Source organism: Gallinula chloropus (assembly GCF_964237585.1).
Source record: "Gallinula chloropus genome assembly, chromosome: 5".
Classification (NCBI taxonomy): Eukaryota; Metazoa; Chordata; class Aves; order Gruiformes; family Rallidae; genus Gallinula; species Gallinula chloropus.
In genome coordinates this window covers 21,905,683-21,924,763 of record NC_140090.1, presented here as the reverse complement: position 1 = coordinate 21,924,763, position 19,081 = coordinate 21,905,683, and positions in this window count along the sequence as shown.

Here is a 19,081-nt window from a genome sequence, read left to right as displayed (position 1 = left end):
TGTGTGAATGGAGTGAATTGTATAGATGCTAAATTAATGTAGTGGCTGTATTTTTAGATTATTTTAAGCCAAATATACTTTAGGGCATGCTGTTTGAAATGGGAGTGATAATAGGAGACAGTTCCTACATAAACCATCTCTTCTGCATAGAGTCTCTTCATAACAGGTATTGGAACAACCTTAGAGACAACCACGTATGCATATTATAAAAATATTATACGTTGCTGTTGTTAAGAATACAGGTCACTTCACTTTTCATTATATGTAAACTTTCATGTTTGGAACAAAGAGGGTTTTTTTACATCACTTGTGTGCCAGTTGCCCTCCTCTTGAGAATCAGCCAGAAATTGGACAAGTCTGTCTGCTAAATGCACTTACAAATAGTATATAGTCAGTAAGAACTGCATAGGTTCTCATGGGCATCTTACCAGGTTCTTTGTTCACACCTGCCTGTCATGGGCTTTGAGCTGAGAAGGGAATTTCTCTGTCTATTGACCATGGAATCACAGACTGTATTTTGTTGGAAGGGGCCTCAAAGCTTATATACTCCCAACCCCTCTACCTTGGGCAGTGACATCCTCCATTGGATCAGGTTTGGAAAAAGTTGGAAAAGACCTCTAAGATCATCAAGTCCAACTGTCTGTCCAATGCCACTGTCAACTAATGGAACAGGAGGAAGATGAAGATGCACCTTAGAGGCAGACAAGAGAATGAGTGTTTCCTCTGGAAACGGGCAAGAAGTAAGCTTGGATGGACTGATAAAGCAAGGAGAAGGAGGCATGGAACTGAAGAGGGAACTGAGGAACAGAACATGGGTACTGTCTAAGGAGAAGACAATGTGGCACAAGACAATATGTCAAGAGGAAAAAATGGACTGGTCTGTCACAGAAATAGGGTGAAACCTGGGTAAAGGAAGAAATTGGGCTGAGGGTTGGAGGTGGAAAGACTTTGAAGTCTTTTTTCCACAGCGGTACTGTATTTTCACATGCTAGTGGAATATTGCAGGCTTTGTCTTCCATCCATATGTGCACAATGTATTTCAATTTCTAACAAAGATGGAATGTTTCATTTGTTGTAGTTTCTATGTGCTGTGCCCATGTTTGCAGCAGTGCAGGCAAGTTTATGATACACCTGCTTTTGCTTTTCCTTAGGGAACAATGTTTTTACCTTCTTTCAAGTAGAACTCTGTAGTGACAGAAGCTACACTCCTAAACTGGGAAGCAAACACAAAAGAATAACAGAAGTGTCTGCATCCTGATTGTGTTCAATCAAGGTAGGACAATTAAATTTACTCCATATGTTCTGATGTTGTCCCATTTAAATCAAGACCATATCTGCAGATTATCACCTTGAAGTGCCTCCCAATCTAAGTTTCTGTTATAATTGCATCTGTTCAGCAGAACTTAAATGAATTTGTATAAACTAGAAATACAACATTAAAAGGAAAATAAAATAATCTTCAGGCTTTGTCCAAGATTACAACAGTTTAAAAAAGGAATACTTTTATTATTTTACAACAGTCATGGTTGCACAGGAGCACTTATCCAAGAGGCTGAAAATTTAGTTATTTGAGGTAATAATGTATATTAAACCTAATATCTGTGTTATGAAGTTTCATACACATAATGGTAGCCAAAGGTATTTTATCAATTGCTACTGTGAAAAAGGAGTTAGCAACAAGATAGTCCCATTTTCAGAGCATGTTTTATTGATTAGGTTACTATAATTTTGAAGGGAACATGAAAAATTAAGAAAGCAAGTGAATTAGTTTAATGATGGCTAAAACCCACTCATGACTTACACAATTTAATAAGTGCTCAAAGAATAATCTGAGCATTCCTGTGTATTGATACTAAGTGAACTTTTAAGTTCATTAAAAACACCAGCTTGATGTATTCTGCTGGTTATAAAAACAACAAATATGTTAAAATTTATAAATACAATGTAAAAATAAAATGCTATATGCTTATAAATGTGATGTAAGACCAGAATGCTTTATAGCTAGTGCATAAATCCAGTGTATAGTTTTCTCTGTAGTGTCCTGTTCAGCTAGAAAAAAGATGCGGTAGAAATAAATTATATTTATTATTTAAATAAATTTTATAAATTCCTAGAGACATGAAAAAATGTCATATGAAGGTGGGTTAGGGAAACGAATGATAGACAATTTGAGGATAGCATATAACTTCATGTTTTAGTATTTAGGTCTAGTTTATCCCTTTAAATGATACAAAAAGCAAGGTATAGTAGTCAAGTTGGCAGGCAACAAACATACGTTAATAAATATATACAGTGTGCCCTATAAAAACACAAGGAATCTCAATGTTCATAAGACTGAAAGATTGGTGAGTTATCAAAAATGGCTTATATTAGATTTTTTTCCTTTTTTATTTTGCTATGTTTGAAAGGGAGAATCAGCTTAATTACTATTGTAAAATGCCTCCGATAAAAACAAACCAAAAAAAACCCCAACAATCTTACAGCCTTTCTCATTACCTTTTGTGAAATCCTGACATTGCTCAGCAGTGGAGCATAAACCTGAATACAAAATGGGTCTAGTAGGCACAGTTTACTGAATTAAGGAAAGTGGAGGGGGAGAAAGAAGTAGAAAAAAAGGGAGCATACTAATTGGCATGACAACATGTAGTCCTGTAGCAATCATACAGCAGTTAGTATTTTATATAGAATGACAAATTCAGTGCAGTGCCTGACAGAGAGGAGGAGAGACGCATCAGTGTTACCACACTCTCCTGTCACTTAGAACAGTATCACTATAAACTGGCATTTGGAGAAGCCAAAAGCCAAAGAATAAAAGTAACTGGTTTACTAAAAGAACATGCAATTGATTAATTACACTTGGGTTAGACTGACTGTATTGGAGGGTTTCACTGCAGAGCCAACATTTGTGTTTTTCTTCTTCAGTGTCAGGCACACTCCAGCCTCCATTTCCTCCCAAATACCAAGTGCTCTTTAAATGGAGGAGCTGCATCTCTGAACTTGAATAAAAGGGTGGTTGTGCAGCATAGGATTTAGCAGATGGGTTTAGAGAATCCAAACCTACTGCTAGTCTTTTATTCTACACTAGGAAAAGCTTTGCCATTTTTCATGGTTCTGCCTGCTACATACCCTATTAAGTAAGCACAGTAGTCAGATGTCGTTCTGCAGAATCGGGCAGCTTAGTTTCCAATGACATTGATTACACTCAACAGTGAGAGGATGAGAAAGAGTGGTGGGTGGAAAAGTGAAAAGACAGTGTGAGGCATTTCAAGGAGGAGGTTTGCACTCCAGCACTTACATGTGGGTGACAGTCCCTCTGAGAAACAGTTTTTAATCTGAAATGGAGCAGAGTTGAATCTTCTGTGCTCAGTTCAGGTTTAATCTCCATCCCCACAAACTACCAGGGCAGCCTGTAGTTAAATGTGCATTTACATAAAATGAATTAAAAATTACAGCGAGAACTTGCATCTTTAGAATGGAGCTGTGATTTTACAGAGAGACACCCTGGCATGTTAATCCCTGGCATAAATGGGTGCAAGTGTCAATGACAATGCTAAGCCTGTTTACACAGGGGCTGAGCTAAACCCAAAGATGATAGACAATGCTGTTCAAAATCAATCATTTGATCCTTTTTAAATTTTTGTGATCTAACTACCAAAGATGTTTGTGTTAATAAAAGATGGTGTGTCAAAGCTGTGATTGTCACTGAGCATGATTTGCTTTGAGCTAAAAATTATGACAAACACACTCATAACCTTATTTTAGATAAACATTTCATCTTGTTATTCAAGAGCGAGTATTATTGAGTTGAATAAATACTTGGTGGTAGTTACCAAACTATGAAATAAGGTCTGGTTTTTAAATTGGAAACAGGCTGAGATAGGTTATACAAAAAGAAAAGAATGAAATCAGGCTGGAAATAAGTCTACATTTTATTTTGCTAAAGTTTCCAAGGAATCAATATAATCAATAAGAACCTTGGTTATAGTTTCTTTTTATTTTGCATGTACTTACTTTAGTAACAAATGAAAGTAGATGAACAAAGAAACTGCATGGCATATAGTCTGCAAAGCTCATAAGTAGTATTGCATTGCTTAAGACATTTAACATAAAACTACTAAACCACCCTCTTCTTGTATTAATTGGCTTGAGACAGAATATCAGAAAGGGTAAATATTTGTTTTACTTCGCGACAATCGTAATAAAAGGCCTCAGGGTTAAATATGAAAGAAAAAAATTCTTTGAGTCTTTGTCCCAAGTACCCAATGTCATTTAAGTCATTTATGTCAACGTAAGTCCAGAAGACAGTCTATAAAGTCGCTTCAGGATGCAGGCTGGTTGCTTTCAATTAGCATCCAGATTAACTGGTGCCTAATATTCCTTATAAAAAAGCAATCATAGCAGTACAAAAATATTCTGTCAGTAAGAATATCTACATTAATTGTTAAAAAATGGAATTCAAAATCAATTGCACAGACACAATAGATTTGATCATTCCTCTTTGTTTAAGGCCTTGAAATTTAGTTTGGGTTTAAGATGCTGATGTATGTGTTTTTATGTTTTAGTGTAGGATGTTAAGAATTTTTATCCTACAACATCCACTAATGGGTAGTATTATGAAGCTTGATAACCAACTAGATAAGCATGATTAAGATAACTGCTTTTCAATAAAATGCTTAAGACATGTTCATTTTTCCTGTTTCTCTCTCACATATTTGAGACAATATGCCTATTCTTAACAGTCTGTTGAAGTTGAAAATAACAAGATTTGTGAAGATTAAAAAAAAACAATAAGGGAGAAAAAAATGGCTTTTTTAACACATTGTCAGGAAATGAAAATGCATATTTATGTTTCCATATCTTTTCAGATTTCATAGAAATTGTGTTATTCCATTACCAGAAGACTTTGCATATTGGTTTGTTTCGAAGGGAATCCCAGTAAAGCAGTATAATTTAAACATATGTTACGCTTTGGGTTTCCATTTTTTTCACAATTGATTATTCTCCTTTTCCTAAATCAGTCCATCAGATTAAAAAAAGAAAGCAAACATAATAATACTCTTTGAAAACCACAAATTGTTGATTATAATACAGCCAGAATTAGTTGAGTGTTGTTTCCAGTGGATTTTCCCACCATATGTGAGATCAAGAATGGGACAGTTATACCTGCTACGATACCAGCACTTTTTTTCACTAGAGTTAGACAAGAGGTGTCTTTGTGATACTTCATATTGTTTTGACATTCTTGTTTCCAGCTACCCTACTTTCTGATTTATGTTGTAAAAGCTTTTGGAGATTCCCAAGTGGAATGTAAGTAAGACTTACGTATTACTTACATTATCTAAGTATTGCTATTTGTATTCATGAAGTGAATAAATACAAAGTTTAACAAAAATCTCCACGTGTAACTACACAAACAGTGACAGCTTCAGGCCTCTTGGTTTCCATCCCCAGCTTACTAGGCAAGATCAGCAATGAACGTGCAAACTTTCCCCAGGGGAGCCTAGAGCAACCTTTGTTATCTCTCCAAGAATGCTGCCAAGTATTTCAGTGCTCCCTGAGTTACTTTAAAAAAAAAAAGCCAACAAAATTCCAAACCAAAACGGTTCTTGCCAAAGAGAAGTCTAAAGGGCTCAGGCTATATACATACATGCATATGTGTGTGTGTAAAAACAAAATGAGAGCATAGAGAACACGAGCAGGTTGGGAGGTAGAGAAATGGAAATTGGCTGGCATCCAATTGAAGGAAAGTCCAGGCATGAGAAAACAGAAATTCTTTAAAGATGCATTTAACATGAGGTAAAGGAAAAAGTTTTATCCTTAGAAGCTCTTCCTAAAATCAATGGTAGTACGGGATGAGTAAAAGAAAAGTTATTCATGAACGTTAAGGTTTTGACCTGGAAAAGTGTATAAATCCTAACTTTTATGTTTGGACTTCCTAAGCGCTTTTATACAAGGGGCCTACTGGGGATCCACATTTTTCTGCAGTCAGTATGGGTGCTGAGTCATCAGGAAAGTTGGCCATTTGGTTTTAGATTTCTAAATGTAGAGGTGAACATTTAAAGCCTTAATGAAGAAAGAGTGGACACTTACAGGCAGCTTTGGTGACCTGAGTGATTTTTATTTTAACAGTGCTCCTCTCAGAACCAAAGCTGTGCCTGTTTTACATGTACTCCTAAAAATTGTAGCTGCTAGGACAAACAAAAAATAAGTAGTTAAAATTAAATTTTTTAAAAAGAAATACAGAAGCATGGTTAAGTTTCAGTCTCTGCTAAGCATCAAAACTCTCTCAGGATAGCTGTGTGCTCTTGTTCTGTGCAAAGGAGGTAGAACAAGTAGACTTTGCAGGAGAGAACAGAAGAGCAACCTAACTTAAAGAAGGAGGCTTAGAAGGGGTGAATTTTGGCTGTTGCATTCAGGGGGAAGGAGTGTGAGTGTCTGGAAATTTTCAATTCTCTTAAGAAATATTATCAGAGAAGGATTTGTACTAACTTCACCTTTGCAGCTGGTGTATTATACCAACATCCAGTATATTGGTTGGTGTGGGTTTGAATTTCTGGTTAACTTCTGCACACTTTGGTTTGTTTGGGAACTTTGGACCTTTGACATTTGAAATGCTGTGACAGAGAATCAGAATGACAAAAAGGCGTTTTCACTTTCACTGTAGATAAATTCCTGGTATTATATAGAAGGAGCTCTTTCAAAAAAGCAAGCTTTTACATTGGTAATTCAGTGTTTTATTTCAACAGCGTTCTGTGCCTTCAGCATAGATCCTACCTGAATGGGTGCTTGCTGAATGCTTCCCCACCTGAAAATACGGGGCAGGGAGGGAGAGATCCTGTCTGGTCGACAGTTACATCACTTTGGCCAAACACACGTCTTGTCGCCAGAGGCGACGCATCTCTCTGCCAGGGCAGGGGTCAGCCATTGCGTCTGCCGGGTGCCACAACTCGCTGTCGGTTCCCCCTGCAGAGATTTGGTGCTGCAGAGCATGTGCAACATAGGAGCCTTCTCCCTACCCAGCCACCAAGGTCTTGCAGGAAAGTGAGCCCTTGAACGAGCTGTGAGGTCTGATAGGTATTGTTTTGGCAGGCTAGGTACGGCCCAGGGGCACACCAGTGCCTGGCTCTGCTGCTCTGAGTGGAGCAAATACTTCATTATTTAGATAGATTACAGACCAAGTAGGCAAAACTCTTGGAGATGTTTCAAATAAGGGAAGGATAACTAGCAAGTGGATAGCAGCAAAGACTGTTTTGAGAGAAAACATTTTTTTCTATAAATTTTGTATTAAACTTTCATTATGAGTACCTACAGTGTGTTTCAAGAGCTAGTTTTGTAGGTGAAATAGCTGGGAACAGTACTTCTTAACAGGGTGCAAAAGTACTGTAGCTGTATTAAGTGACAAAGTACTGGCCATTCCATCCCACATGCAGTGCTTTTGTACACTGGCAGTTCATGTGCTGCTGATTGGTTAGTAAAAAAAAAAGTCATTATCTTACTGTAAGATGTGAGCTTCAAAATGAGACTATGCCCTCGTTTTCTATGAGAACTTAAGACAATGCAAAGTTTGAGGTTTTAAAAGTTAGTCATCCATGTGTGAGTTACAAAACCACAACGAGTTAGCAAGCTACATTAAAATTTGAAATGAGTATTTTTTTAATTTGCTTCTAGCTCAAGACCAGTTCTATCAGTTTCATTCCAACTGGTGTAAAACTAAGACAGACAACTTTACAATGAAAAGAGATTTCTTGATGGTACTACAGCAGGATGATGAGAAGAATCTGTTTCTGATTTAACTTTCTGCACTGACACTTGTCTTAAAAGGTATGGGTAATAGCCTGCCCCTAGCTGTAGACTTCTTGTTTGTTGCTCTGCAGCACTTATTAAATTCTTGGAGTTTCTCAGCAGCATGTTGATAGAGTCAAGATCTCTGGGCTCCAGCAGACAGATGCCTGACACATGACCTACAAGTGTATTTCTGCTCCCTGAGATAGATACAAGGGAAAAAAGAAAACTGTTTTATTCCGCTAGGAGGAAAATCGGTAAATGTTATGTTATTCAGCCCTTTAAGTGAGACTTTCTAATGTGCACTTTGGAGAGGACTGAATCCTGCTTTCAATTATGCATGGTATGCTGAAGGTATTTATTTGTGACTTTATTACCAGTCTTTATTATAATTCTCTTTATTTTGGGTGATGTCTTTGCATGGGATGAAAAACAGAATGTGTTTGTTTTCTTACTGTACTGCTTACTCTTATGTGTCTATTTTATACCTACAACATTCAGAACACTAGCTGTTTCCAGTGTGCTACTGTTAATACTTAATGGATGAGACCTTGGTGCAATGAAAAGATTCAGAATGCAGCTGAGATGAGACAGAGGTACAAAATGCGACTCAGTGATTGTCTAAAACGTAGCCATGATACCATCTTAAAATCTAACATTGTGTGACTGGTTGCTACATTCCACTGGAATCGTGTATGAGAAGCAACATGGTAAATGCAAAATATTTCCTGTATCCACAAGACTGCTTCTTTCCACCAGCGGAGGTGACCTCCCTGTGTCTTTAACAGTGAGATATACCCAGTTTGGTGGCAGTAATTCCCAAGAGTATCATCTGGGGTGTGTTTTCTTGTGGAATTCAGTGCCATTTTCAGTCAGGCTGTTTCTTCATCTGAAGCCCCTGAAGTTTCGGCCATCCCTGTTAATTGTGAAGATGCCGCTATACGAGTTGCGGTGACATTAAATTTCCAAATAAAATGCAAATTTTGCACATAAAATATACTTGTGGATTTCTCTAATGAATGTGCCACTGCCATGAAAGGCCACAACAGCCTAATAGTCAGTGACTACTGTTATGCAGCATCTGATTTATGCGCAATCATAGTCCCTCTTGCAGAGGTCATCTCTAATATAACTAATACAATAACATGTATTTTCCTTCCCATGATTCTTAAGACCACAGCTCAAAACTGATATAACAAATACTACTCTGACCCTCAGGAACCAACTAAAAGTTTTGCCACCAACTTCACTCCAGACAAGATCTCTTCATAATGAAATTTCATAGTTGGATCTGCAGCTATTGTGCATACCTGTTCAGGTAGATCTATTGACACTTTGATCAGTTTAATACATCAATTATTGTTGGGCTGCTTTTTCTAGGTCCTTCTTGATATTTGGTTTTATTCTTCCAGATAGGAAAATGTGGGCTCTTTTGGCAAATGAAAAGGAAAGAGAAAAATCCTGCAGCTTGAGTAGGTCTGTGCATTGCTGCATTGTTACGACTCGCTTTTTAAAATTAGCTTTTCAGGTCTTCTCAGAAGTGCTTTAGTAAAAGATTAATGTTGGTGTGCAGCAATCACAGGACAGAAGCGGTCCAGAGTCTGTATCTGCTCCTTATAGTAAAGGCCTGTAATAGAAGCAGCAGGATGACTTAATACAAAGAATTTTGAAAAAGGAGACTAAGCTGTTCTGTGTTCTCATTTATTAGACAGAGAGAGGGAACGGAAGAGTAACCTTTAAGGAACTCAAATCGCACCTGAATAATTTGCATTTAGAAAGGATGTTCCTTTCATGTTCAATTGGTTTATTGAATCCGTGTTAGATTCCTGTAAATGCAGCACAGCCTTCGCATCCCCGGTACTTTCCCTAAATGAAAGACTAACCTTTGGAATCTGGCTTGGCTATATTACATTTGTGTTTAGTCTAATAGAGGTGATGAAAGTCATTGAACTGAATGGCACAAATTCCCTTGGTCCTTTAGAAGCAGCTTTAACAACAATCTCGCTTAGATGTTCAGAGTGATAGGAATTAACATCATTCCTATACACAGGACCATGCTTCTGCTTGAAACAGCCTTCACAAATTCATGTTTCAGTAATCTTCCATGAGGGCAGTGTGGTGCCAAAGGAGGAAAAGCTGAATATACTTTTCATTCCCAGGAGAAATTAAAAAGAAGGCAAGTGCTTTGAGTGGTTAGCAAGCCTGCCTTCATTTTTATTCTACTGACCTGCCATAATGAAACTTGAAACAAAGCTCATGTTACTGAACAGAAATATTTTGAAAATTACTGTCTTAAGGAGCTGGGGGGTTGGTGTGAATGTGGTCTGAGCTCTCTTTTTTTCTTTTTTTTTTAATTCCCTTTAGCATAGAGTGTGTGTTGGCAGTAAATTCTTCCTGCAGATTCTGGTCATGAGAAGTTTTGCCCTGGGGGTCAGACAGAAAACTGCAACAGAAGTTTAAGAGAAATCTTGCTGTTTATGTGGGACCTCTATATAATACCCCTACCTCAGTCCCTTTCCAGTTCAGCATTTTTATGTAGATCTCTTGAGTATTTTTGTACAAAGTCTTCATGGACAAGGTAGTATTTAACAAGGTTTTTGGGACCTGTAATGTTCAAGGATTTATGATTTTCATGCAAAATAAAAATCATATTGAAATCAGACATGAATCTAGTTTGTGAATTACATTTGGGAAGTGCTGTGTGGAAAAATACCCATAATCATGAACAGGGATTAGGGATTTAATATTCTACTTAATATACCCAGCATTAGACACATAAGAGTGTAAGTAGCATTGCTGAGTTTATTCATAGCAATAACTACTTGCTTGTATTAAGACAGGGTGACAGTTTAGTTCTGATCTTGAAAAGCAGGAGAAAACGAACGTCTTTGAACTCTGCATGCACACTCTACACAATAATAATGCAATTGCTCTCTTCAGCCAGTCTGGGATCTTGTGAGTTATTCTGAATGTGTGCTAGACTCAGTTATTGGCATCCTGGTCCCAAGATGGACTTTTTCTACCACTGCCGTGCAGCTTTCCTTGCCAAAAGGGTTACTTTTACCCTTTAACATGTGAAGGTAGAAGGGCTAGAGTGTGGCATGACAGTACTGGAAAGTGAAAGCTTCTATAAAACAGGAATTGTAACTTTTCTCAAAAAAACCCCATACGTAGCCTTTGCTTTCAGATTGTTGAATCCCACCCCAAGAAGCTGTCCAGTAAAGTTTGTCTGGGCATCAGGACCAAATAACAAGAGCCGTGGATAACTGCCATTGTAAAAGACCACTAAGACCATATATAAACAAAGGATTCTCAAACAACCTGAGTATTTTGTACCTGTTACGTCAGCAAAATGGGCTTGGCTGCAATCCTGGAGTTTAGTACAGCTGCCTACCTGTAAGTATTTGTGAGGCTGTCAAAGAAATTGTTCCATACTGGTGAATAATAATCAGCTCGTGCTTGGATTAGAGTGAGGGCAATAGGAGAACGTGTAGCAGTTACTTTAGTGCTTAAAACTTGCAGCTGGCGTAGAACAATGCTGAATATTTTCAGAGATGGAGGATACTACCTATTTGTCTTCTGTCCCTTGCTCTGACTGTTCAAAGAATAATAAATGAGCATCAGTATCATGCTCTATTTTCTCTAGGCACTCCAAGAATGAGCTGGGGCTGTACAAGGGATGTACTAAAGCTCAGAAATAAAACTTAGGTCATCTCCAACAACGGACCTTTCCACAGTAATAGCAAAGCTTGACTGTGTGAGAACACAGTTTTCTTTGGAAATGGCCTTCTGTCTCAGAAGCCTCAGGAAAGGAACACTTCTTTAATGTTGTGAGCTCTAACATAAATACCCGTATTTGTGTGCATGTGTGTAAAACAAAATAAAAGTTCCAAAGCAAAGCAAGCTGCCTTGCTTCTCCATGGCTCCATGCAGATACAATCTTAGAACTGCATAGGTAGCAGTTGTGTTGCTTTATGCATGTGTCATGCCTGGGACATGGTCAGGAAACAATACTAAAATACATAAAAAATAGAAACTAATGTGCAGAAATGTCTTGCTGCTATTTTGTTTGCCTTAAAATAATGTTATCAATAAATGAGTATGTGCAATTGACCACGGATTATCCTTTAGCCCGAGGATCTAAAAACTTGATTTGGAACAAGTTTTACAGGGTATTTTATAACTTCTTTGAATTTTTTTCATTTTAATAACTTGGCATCTGAATTTATGAGTGTACCATGGTACTATCATAAAAAAGAAGATCAAAATAGTGCCTAGAATAAGTGAAAAGGAGATAGAACTGGTCCAAAATCTCTATGGAAAAAAGAAGTTACATTCATTATCTGAAATACAACTCACATTGGGAGCTTGGTTAGGTATCATACAAATCATGTCCTCTAATGAAGGACCATTATTATGGGAAACAGGTAGTCTTCATTGAAAATAAAAAGCTAGGCACAATTATATTGCCTGTTAGCATGCAAGCAGCTAAAGGAGCCCTGTGAGGGGCTAGAAGTTAGGCACTTCCCCTTTCTACTTGAAGTGGAATTATCTGGTAGGAAAACCAGGTAGGACTTTCTGTGGGGAAGAGAGAGGGAAAAAAAAAAAGGCAAATTTATACAAAGTTGTCTTATAACTGATTTTATTGCTTTAAGGTTAAGTTTTGTTGACAATGAAGCAAATATTTTAGCTGTTCCTGATACCTGTGAGCTTTATTAAGTACATGAATAACAAATACATTTGATGTATCTGGGAGGAAGCTATGTTCCCTTTGGTTCCCCAGGATCCTTAAACCTTGACTGAATCCCATCATCTGACACAGGCATTGCTTTCACTGTTGTTTCTATGACAGTCGAATGTGAATGGTGAATCTATCTTTGGAAGGCAGAAAATGAGATGCATTGTCTTTTAGTGGTCAGGTCTGATAGATACACTCTTTTATGTGTCAGCATTGAATCTTATATAAGATTTTGCAAAAGTGAGAATAAGTTTTCCCTGGAGAGACAGATAAGGAATAACAGATTAGTACATCTCTCCATACAATAACGCCTAATGTGAAATTCTAGCCCTATTTATAACTATGAGAGCTATGCCACTGACTTCTGTAGGATCACAATTTTACCCCTAAGGTGCAGTTGTGCTTTCCTAGGAAAGCTAATGTATAAAATACAGCCTCTGCCAGCACATCATCAATGCAATAGCATAGAAAGAGGATAACACTGAATGACATCCATAGCCAATAATAGCTGATGTGAGCATCCCGTCGAGCAGGGTATTAATGTTAGTCACCAGCTTTCCAGGTTTGTATAAGATTATTTTCTTCGTACTTGATTGAGGTAGACTCAGGATGAGTTGGGATTCTTTGTCAAAATTGTGGTTAGTATTTGTCTTTTATATTTTTTTTCAAAACTTATCAAAGAATGTCAGGTGTGGTAAAGCTTCTTTGATTTTTATTAATAAAGCACACCATTTATAACTAAGTTTTATAAGCCCTTTAAGGCACTGTTCAATTTTTCATCTCTCTTCATTCCATCTGGTTCTGTATTAGCTTCCTGTCCTCAGGTCGTGCCTTTTGTAAGGCAGATATTGTCCTGCATGTATTTCTGGGAGGTATCTTGCACTTCATGAAAGAAAGAAAAAAAAAGACTCTTGATTGGGATCCCAGTCTTCAGTGACCCACTGCTCAGCAGGTAGTGTGCTGTGGACATCTGCAACGTTACAGAGGCTCTTTGGCCAGTATGTTGCCAACCAGTCATGGATTGAAGACTGTTGCTCTGTATCTTCCAGGTAAGAATAACATTCTCTTTTTTGATAGGGCTGCTTAGATATCAGCTAAGAAAATAACTCCTCGATGTGTTTGCATGAGAGTGAATCTTGTAGATAAAATTATATTGCATAATAGTTTCCTGCAGCTCCCCAGATACTTGTTAGAGTAGTCCAAAATTTAATTCAGCCTCTCCCTATGAAATTGGATCTCTACTTTGTACTTCTGATTGCTTCTCTCAGCTCGATTAATGACGTGGAAGCACTTGTTCTTCCTTGAATAGTGTCTGGGTGCCTCCTGCCAGAGCAATGGAGATCTCTTTCTCCTGAGCTTATACATATATGCAGCAGTAGCAGCCATAATGGGTGCTTCAGTGCACTGTGTAATATCTTCTTCTAAATTAAGGAGGCTCTGACATATCATTGAGGTTTTTTTTCCCTGCTTGTTTTTGATGGCACACTTAAAATCAGCTGAGTCTCAGATCAAGTGGTGCCTTGTAGCTTTAAGCTCAGCAGCGGCTGTTTTCTGTGTTAGGGAATTCTTCTGTCACAGTAAATGTTAAAACAACACTCATACTGAAGCTGGCTCCGGAACTTCCGTAATGATCCTCCCTGAGAAACTTAAACTTGCTTGATTGCAAGTAGGAAAACTCTTGGAGAGTGTGTTCACGTGGTAGAGAGAACTGAAGAAGGGAAGAAAAGGATTGTATTGAATAATTTCAAAAAAAGAAGTGAAAATAACATATGTATGTCAAGCCAGAAAGAAGCAGAACAGTAGCACGACGTGACAGAGTCCTTTTAGAGTCTGAAAGTACTGGAGGTTTTACTCAAGACTGGTTGAAGTTCTGCATTGTGGTATTAGATACCACTGTCCTGAGCTTGGTACAGTGAGGTCACTTCATCACCTCATTTCATGCTAGTGTGTTTCAGGCTATGTGCTTTTATCTCCAGAATTTGGCTTTTTATACTACATGCAATAGATGCAATTTTCCTACTCTTGCAGGCAGTATCTTAAGGCGTTTCAGGGCATACTGCTAATGGATTCATGCTGTCCCTTAATCAGTGTTGCAGAGGATGCAGTTTAGATCTTTTTCTCTAATATAACAACTATGATGGTAGATTCATCCTGGCATACATCTGTCGGACCACACTGAAAGCATTCAGTTAGAGACACTTCATTACCAGCATGCGGCCAACAAATTTGAGACAATCTAAAAAAGGGGGATTGAAATAGAACATAGATGGGAAATAGAGGATATCTCAAAATAAGGTCATAGTGAAGGACTGAAATTGCACATATATCCAGACAGCAACAAGACATCCTCAAAATACGCTACAATATCTGCATACTGATACTGACTTTTACAAATATGCAGCAAATATGGATTGTTTGTAAAAAGAACAGCTATGGGTCAAGATGTAACATAACAGAGAAAATAACTCTGCAAATATAAATAGTTATTATTAGTGGACAGTAACTGCTTCCTACAAAAATTGGCAAGAATGATGAATCCAACCCTCTTAATACTTATTGGAGAATTAGGAAGCTAATGAGAGTGCAGAAAACCCCCCTCTTCTGCCTTCTAGAAAAATCAGCAAACAGACCATAATGAAGAATACTCCAGTGTACTGAGAGCTACTGTGCTTGATATGACCCAAGGAGTGAAAAATACAAAATGAAAAATCCTGCATTGACTGAAGGACGTGCAGAACTCTTTTCCATCTGTAGTTTTTGTGATTGTTAATACTTCTGTGAAACACTGCTGGGCTGCCATGGAGCAAATTACGAGCAGGAGATAAATGCGTCTGGTTTGATCATCGAGCCTCTTTGATTAGGTGCAGGTAAGAGTCATCTCTGCATAACTGTGGCATGTTCTAATATCGGCTGTCACTTTCTGGGTTGATTTGCAGTCCGAGTCCCTAGCTTATGACCTTTTTTGTTTTGATTTAGCCATTGATTGCACCCCAGAAGATACTTTCATTCACTTGAACTACAATACCCCTGTTTGCTGTGGTACGTATTGTGCCTACTGAAAGCTGCGGCAGAAGAGAAAGGAAGGAGGCCTAACAGTCTTGGCACCATCTTTTGTCTGTGTTGCAGCAAGGGGAAAGAGGACCATGGGGAAAGCTAGATTTCAATGAACACATCAAAGGGCAGTTTGTGGAGTTTTGCCCATAACTCAGGTTTAGCTGAGTTGCAGGACCGTGGGAACTTTGTCTTTTCCTGCACAGTTGCACATTTCGTTCTTCCCTTTCCTACTTCTCTACTTTTCCTCTGCTTCTTCGAAGGGGATGAATGAAAGCAGTATAATCTTGTTGAATATATTCTATGGTTCTTGCTGGTGAATTAGATGAACAGCTGCTGTGAACAGTCTGGGAATACAATTTGGTGGAAAAAAAGAGATGAGATACAAACAAATTCCCTTATGATGCTATTCATTCTATATGCAGTATTATACCAGAGGGGTGGAAAGATGGGAAGGCCTAAAATTCAATTGCAATTTGAGCTGGTTTAAAAGGAAGCAATTCTACATACATTGCACCCACAAAACCAGGTATTTATAGGCACAAACTTTCACTTTGTAGGTAGAAATTGCACAGTTGGTTGTATACATTTGGAATTTGCATGCATTAGAACTTAGTTTTACAGACACGACCGTTGTACTTTCTTCTCAATATTTCCCGGTCACACTAATTCTTACATTGTATAACTCCTATGTCTTCTGTGTGCTTTAAACAAGGCTGGGAAATGGGAGAAAGACCTACAATTTGGCATGCAGGCCAATCAAAAACATAATCTAGAAAATGAAAAAGGACTCACTGGTATGTGTCAGTGTTCATGCAATGTCCTGCTCGTTTCTGCATTGTAAAAATCTGGCATGCAGTTGTGTGTAAGGCTGGAAATGAAAGCTAATCTCCTCAGTTGCCTTAGGAATGTCATACACCGACTGAATCAATAGGCATTTTGCTTTCTTGTCTTGCTACTTCAGTAATTTTTTCTCAGGTCCTTTTCACACAGCAGCATCTAGGAAACACATAGAATTAAACATGCCTGCCTACAGATATGGGAGAACCAAATGTAAGAATTACATTTATAACAATTACAGTGTAGTTGTGATAATTTACACTATTTTGCAAGGGTTGATTAGATTTTTTTGATGGGGAACTTGGTAATACAGCAGAAGTTGTGGCCTTTAGCCATATATCCCATATTTTGAACCAGATGTCTGTGGTTTACCAACTTATTTCCTTTTATCCCACTGTAGACCAGCAGTAGGAATTGGATTCTTTTCTTTATTGGTTGGTTGGAAGGCATGAAAACCATCTTAATGCTACGTACGTTTTATAACTACAAGCTTGGACTGGAAACATAACCATTTTAGAGTTCTAGGAAAGTAATTTTTAATAAATATTTTAAAATGTTATTCTGGAACAGGTTTTTCTCATGCTGAGGTAATTGGAATAGGCAGCCTTGGTAGTTATGAAAAAAGAAATAAATATTTTTAAAAATTAACTCTTAGAAATCATCTAGAAGTTTAATAGTCATGCAGACTTCAACACAAATGATGGTTTTGTTTCTTTAAAAGGGATTGCATTAGCTCCCAGATGAAAGTGTCACCAGATCAACTGTAACTATAGCTCAACAGTTCGTGCCTCTGTGCATGTGCATAGCTTGATATTATCTAAGTACTGGTAACAGTGATACCTAAGGCTACCGTGGATAGACACAGAAGGTTTCTGATGACAGCATCTTAAGCATAGGAGAAAAGCTCTCGTGTGGTTATGATAGTATCATAACCCTGAGGTGCTGACAGAGCTTCATTCACTGTTTTTCTGTGAGTTGTTTTTCTGTATTTTGTGTGTCACTGTTGTCTCTTGTTGAAAATCATAGGTTTTTTTTTTCTCTTTTATAAACTCAGATTGAAATTTAGAATTAGCATCAAAATAACTTTTACTACCCTGGTTATTTTAAAAGAATTCAAAATCTCAATTGGAGAGTTTAATTGTCATAAAATGGATGTTTTGGACAATAGAGCTGTATTTTAAGAAATAATGTAATTAACCAAGGTGCTATGTGTTGAATTTAACTGCTATGATTTTTGCCAAGTGGTTGATCATATCGCTCAATGTGACATTCAACTCATCATTATTAACAGAATATTTACGTATTGAATGAATCTTTTGCAAAGATACATATGTACAAGCTGGCTAAAAAACATTAATAATATTTTCCATTATAAAAATCTGAGATTTATTTAGGTGTTTGGGGTTTTTTTGACAAATTTATGTTTTAAAATTGCTAAATTTAGTGTTCTTTTTTTTATATAATAATTTCTTTTTTTACATGGAGATTTGTTTTATTTTACTAAGGCCTTGGCTGACTGTAACAGTTGTACTGCCTGAACTATACCAGCCAAGGTAAAGGAAACAGGTTCTCTAGTCCTGAAATAATCACGGGAGGGGGGCATGGGGGGGGGGAAGGAGGGGGAGAAAAAGACCTTAAAAGGTCATCCAGTCCATCCCTGTTCTGAGGCAGGAAATGGGTAACTAGGTCATCCCTGACAGATGTTTGTGTAGGCTGCTGTTAAAAACCACAAATGAAGGGGATTCCACAATCTCCATAAACCTATTCCATGTAATCTAGACTTAAAGTTGAAAGGCTTCTTTGTTGTTGTTTCCTTTTTTTTTTTTTCCTTTTAGTCTACTTTGCTGCAAAATAAGCAATTACTTGTTACAATCCAGGTGGGCAACAAAGAACTGTTGATCGTGGCTTTCTGTATGCTGCCTTTTAAAATATGCATTTTCCTCCAGTCGTCTTTTTCTGAGGAAACCAAGCCCCATTCCTTCAACCTTTCCTTGTAAGTCATATTTTCAAAATAACTTATCATTCTTGTTGATTTCATTTCAACTCCCATCCAAATTGTTGAAATTGTTCTTGGAGTGGATTTCCCAAAATTGCACAGAATGCTCCAGCTGAGGCCTCAGCGGCTCTGAAGATTGCAAAATAATTAGGTCCTGCATCTCACATACTGCACACTTCCTAATACATCCTGGAATGAGAAATGCCTTTCTGCAGCATCATCATGTTGTTGACTCACATTTAGTTTGAAATCCACTCCAACCTTCCTTTCCTTTTCTGCAATCCTGTTGCCTTGTTAAAGCGTCATCGTATTATATTGATGCACTCTGTTTTATTCTTGTCATGGGTAGTACTTAGTTTCTCTCTATATAATATGAGCTTGTTGAAGATATATTGTTTCTCACATTGTATAGGTATTTTGAATTCTGATGTTTTCATATGTGTTTGCAGCCCCTTCCAGATTTTTTGCAAACTGTACAAGTTTACTCCCTGTTCTATTATCCAAGCTGTTCAATGAAAAATCAAACAGAATAGGACCAATGAGAAATCCCTGAGGGATGTTACTGCAGTGCCATCCTGCTTTGTCAGGAAACTGTTGATAAATACTGTTTGGGAGAAATATTTAACTACTTGGGTGTCAACTGTTACATGGTTTCATATACACTATTTTTTTGT